This window comes from Zeus faber (genome assembly GCF_960531495.2).
Source record: "Zeus faber genome assembly, chromosome: 11".
Taxonomy (NCBI): Eukaryota; Metazoa; Chordata; class Actinopteri; order Zeiformes; family Zeidae; genus Zeus; species Zeus faber.
The window spans coordinates 26,466,685-26,471,684 of record NC_137205.1 but is presented as its reverse complement, the minus strand read 5'-3'; the positions used below and the strand labels follow the sequence as shown (position 1 = coordinate 26,471,684).

At 51.8% G+C, this 5,000-nt stretch overlaps 1 protein-coding gene across 1 annotated transcript in view; it reads right to left on the bottom strand.

Moving 5' to 3' along the window:
* znf385c (zinc finger protein 385C) overlaps window positions 1-5,000 on the bottom strand; it is a gene marked incomplete at its 5' end in the record, with an annotated part of 96,715 nt that overhangs the window by 64,020 nt on the left and 27,695 nt on the right. The gene's annotated exons all lie outside the window — the stretch shown is intronic.

Sequence of the window (5,000 nt, the reverse complement as noted above, 5' to 3'; positions counted from 1 at the left end):
ATCCCTTTCCCCTCCTACCGGTCTCTCTGACTTTCTCTCTCCCTTTTTTCTCTCTCTCTCTCCCCGTCTCTGTCACTACCTCCCACTCACACCCTCTGCACCCCTTTCTGTCTCCCCTCTCTTTCTCCCTCCCTTCCTTTCTCCTTCTACCTCTCTCTCTCTCTCTCTCTCTCCCTTTCTCTCTCTCTCCTCTCTCACTCCCTCTCTGTGTCCCTCCCTTCCTTTCTCCTTCTCTCTCCCCCCTTTTCTCTCTATTTGTCCCCATGTCTATCACTCACTCCCACCCCCCCTCTCTCTCTCTGCCTTTCTCTCACTCCCCCCTTTTCTCTCTCTTTCTCCCCGTGTCTATCACTCACTCCCTCCCACTCTCTCACTCTCTCTCCGCCCCCCTTTCTCTCTACTTCCCTCTCCCGCGCCCTCTTTCTTTCTCCCCATCTCTCCCCCTCTCTCTCTCCCTCCCTCCCGCTCGTTCCCAGGCGCCCTCTCCCTTTCCCCGCCCCGCCACCCTCTCTCGCCCTTCCTTACTCCCCCCTCTTTGTTTCCCCTCCCTCTCTTTATCCTTCCTCTGTGTAATTTATGTGTCACTTTGTCCTTTTTTTCATGTAACAGCAGGACGGGCGTGAATAAAGTGTTTATTAAAATTCTAATTCTCTCTCCATCTCCCCCCTCTCTCGCCCTCTCTCGCCCTCTCTCTCCCTCCCTCTCTCCCCCTCTCTCTCCCTCCCTCTCGCTCCCTCTCTCTCCCTCTAATCCGAACACACAGCTCAGATGGGTGAAATTAACCGTTTCCATTCGCTCTCCCCGATCCCGCTTCCCTGTGCAGGGCTGTCCGCCGGCGAACAAACCGCCCCCCCCCAGGCATGGGTCCGTCACGCAACGTGTAGCGACGGCCCGCGGGCGCTTCCCTCGCCCGGTCGCCCCGTCGCTCCGCCCACCCGCCCGCCCGCCCTCCCTCCCTCCCTCCCTCTGCTTTCCGCGTGACTTTCGCAGGAGGCGGCGGATATTTCGGGGGCCCTCCGGCGAGTGGCCGTCGACCCCGACTGCTGACGGCGGATGTTGACGTTGGCGTTGGGGTTGGGGTTGGGGTTGGGGTTGTCTTTGGCGTTGGCGTTGGCGTTGGCGTTGGGGTTGGAGTTGGGGTTGGGGTCGGCGAGGCTGCGGCTGGCGCGGATCCAAACGCCAAGTGTCTCCATCCTGGGCTCCACTGGGAACCTAATTACGCCTCCCTCTCATCCTCCCTTCCCTTTCTTTCCTCCGCGAGCTGCGCGCACACACACGCGCACACACGCACGCACACGCACGCACGCACACACACACACACACACACACACACACACACATACACACATACACACATACACACATTCACATACACACATACACACATACACACACATACACACATACACACACACATACACATACACACACATACACATACACATGTGGGGGGCAGGCTCCACGCTGAGGCTGCTGTGTCGATGGAGATGTCACCACCGTGGGGAGGAGATGTTCGCGGCGTCATAGCCGCTTTGTTCCTGACATCTGCATTCCAAAGGGAAGGAGCGTTCGGGAGCGCCGCGTTCCAGAGCCGCTCCTCTCATCAAATCCCTGGCACCGGAAACCGGGGGAGCATTTACACTGCTATGCTATAGTGTTTTAATTGCTCCGGCCGGGGTTTGTCTAAACCCAGGAGTGTGAATGCCGAGGACTCACGGTGTGATCCCTGAAAAGGGAGATGCAATCAAATAACGGATGGAATTTGAAATACTGTCTGTCTTTATGTTGTCAAATTAAACACTACAATTGTATATATTTGTCAAGATGTTGAGGGAAAATTAACAACAGGTATCACTTCATTTTAGAGCAAATCTGGCAGAGTAGACTCTCTTGTCCCGCTCTTCTTCCTTTTGGAGTAAATGTGTCATTTTCCAGCTAGTGTTTGTGTAAAGATAATGAATTCATCCAAATGTTGACAAACATGAGGGGATGAAGTCCCTGGTCAGTGCGAGGCCCACGGTGCTGGAAGGAGCGGCAGGGTGATTACAGACGCGGAAAACCAAGCCTGCACCATGGTCTCTCTCTCTCTCTCTCTCTCTCTCTCTCTCTCTCTCTCTCTCTCTCTCTCTCTCTCTCTCGCTCTGTGTCTCTGTCTCTGTCTCTGTTTCTCTCTCTCTCTCTCGCTCTCTCTCCCGAACGAACATGGCCGACCAGCTGGGCTGTCCTGGCGCCGCACGCCAACCGTTGGCCCACCGGCTCCGTCCAGCCAAGGCTTGTTACAGTCAGAAGAACAGCTCCGTGACTCATGGCGGCCAGACCGTTTGCCCGACAAACCACCGGACCGCGGACTCGTGGCGACATCAGAAAGTTGAACCATGTCATGTTTGTGTGCATTCTCTGACCCCTTCTGATATGTGACAATAACACGAACGCTGTTTTGGAAACATGAATGCGACGCGGGATGAGAACGTACACGCCACTGGGTGCTGCCTGCTCACTGCCCCCGTCAGGAACGTCAGCAAATAACACAGCGTCCCCCTAGGAGGTTGGACAAGGACGGGCTTTGTAAATGTTGAAGTTAAAGTTATGTATAAAGTTACGTCCTAATTGATGCCAAGCGGCAAGTATCTTTGGTGATGAGACAGCGGCGGGGATGTGTGTGTGTGTGTGTGTGTGTGTGTGTGTGTGCGTGGGTCAAGCGGCCTCGGCAAACGGTTACATGTGAGAATCAGACTGCGTTTCAGGCTACGTTTCCTAAACATACAGTCAAATGTAAAAAGTACCAAAAGTAATTCGAAATTGAAGAAAGTAATAGATACAGTATTTACCAAGCTGCATATCCATAGATAGTGAAGTACATAATGTTGTACATAGAGTCTGAAAATCAGCAAAAACAAAAGGCATCCTCTTGTTTCCCAGTTCAGGGATTTGAAGTTCCTTTGCTAAGTCAACGTGGATTCCCTCATCAATCGCTCTCTAATCATCATTATATCAACCTCAAATTGAACCTTCAAATTAAATAAACACTACATCATTTTTTTGGCATAAGGCGACACACGTTTTGACAACAACGTCACGAGGCTGGACTGCTTCTGTGCAGGTTGATGCACTTGCCTTTGTGTGCAGGCGCGTGTGTGTGTGTGTGTGTGTGCAGGCATGTGTGTGTCTGTGTGCGTGCGCGCGTGTGTGTGACGGAGAGAGAGCCGTTGGGGCAGCTTGCAATTGCCCTGCGCTGTGTGTTGACGACGGCTGGCACGGCCACAGCAGCGGGCGGGGTCGTGCATAGTGGCGGGGGCCGGAGGGTGGGACTGCAGAACAGCCTGTCACCCGCGTGTCACCCGACGGCGACGCGCACCCCCGCCGTAATACCGCGCGACACCGTATTAGCGGCGGCGCCCGAATATCTGTGGACGGCAGAGAAGGAGTCCATCTGCCGCTTCTCCCTCCGATCAATACCTGTCACGCCGAAATGGTCTGGACCCAACTCTCACTGTCCTCACAAAGAATCGCATGGTGTTTGTTTGGTGTGTGTGTGTGTGTGTGTGTGTGTGTGTGTGTGTGTGTGTGTGTGTTTGTGTATGATTTACGATTGGAAACACTGTTATCGGGCCCCTGGGCAAATTGGTATCGACGTGGTTGCATCTCACATTTCGGTGTCCATCAAGGTTTTTTTTCTTATTAATGATTTATTCCAGTGATTCTCAACCTTTTCATACCAGGGGCCCTTGTTTGATACGCATGAGGCCAGGGACCCCCCATTTGACGAAATGTTGTCTCTGGGAGAAGATCTTCATATTGTTAAGTCCAAACCTCCATAGTCCACATAACACAACAGCAAAATTATGATCAAAACAGTCGTTATTGGACTCTCATTTAGGTGGGAAGGGACCCCCTGGAGCCTCGTAAAGGACGTAAAGGACCCCTGGGTCCCCGGGGTAAAGGGCCCCACGCGGAGAACCACTGCTCCTGGTTCCACTCGATGCTTTCATTTACCGCAGCAGGTGATGACTGACAGGGGAGGAAATTGCAGCACCTTCACCCCTCTCTCTCTCTCTGTCTCTCGCTCTCTAAAAAAAACTTTTCTCTCTCTCCCTCTCTCTCCAAAACAACTTTCTCTCTCTCTCTAAAAACAACTTTTCTCTCTCTCTCTCCAAAACAACTTTCTCTCTCTTGCTCTCTCTCTCTAAAAACAAATTCTCTCTCTCCCTCTCCCTCCCTCTTTCTCTCTCTCCCTCTCTCTCTCTCTCTCTCTCTCTCTCTCTCTCTCTGTCAATCGCACCAATGAAAGGCAGAGCAATAGGGTGGAAGACCTTCGGAGCAGAACGGCTCGGGCCGGCTCCTCGCAGGACGGACGGACTAACTAACCGGCCGACTGACAGAGATGGACGGGAGGCCGCGGCGCTTCCAGCCGGCTGACAGTGTAAAGAAGGAGGCGACGCGTGAGAGGTTGATGGAGGGGAGGACAAAGTCATTTAGAGACTGATGGAGAGTGATGGGTGGAAAAATAAAATAGAAAAAGAAAAATAAATATTCCAAACACTGTGACGCTCTGCCCCTGTTACTGATTCTCTGAGCGTTTGCTCAGATAGATAGACAGGCAGACAGACAGATACTGTAGATAGACGGACAGACGGACAGTTACAGTAGATAGACAGATAGATAGACAGATAGATAGACAAACAGACAGACAGACAGACAGATACTGTAGATGGACAGACAGACAGACAGACAGATACTGTAGATAGATAGATAGATAGATAGACAGACAGATGGACAGATACTTTAGATAGACAGACAGACAGACAGACAGATACTGTAGATGGACAGACAGAGGGACAGATACTTTAGATAGATAGATAGATAGACAGACAGACAGATAGACAGACGGACAGATACTGTAGATAGACAGACAGACAGATACTGTAGGTAGATAGATAGATAGATAGACAAACAGACAGACGACAGATACTGTAGATAGACAGATAGATAGACAGATAGAC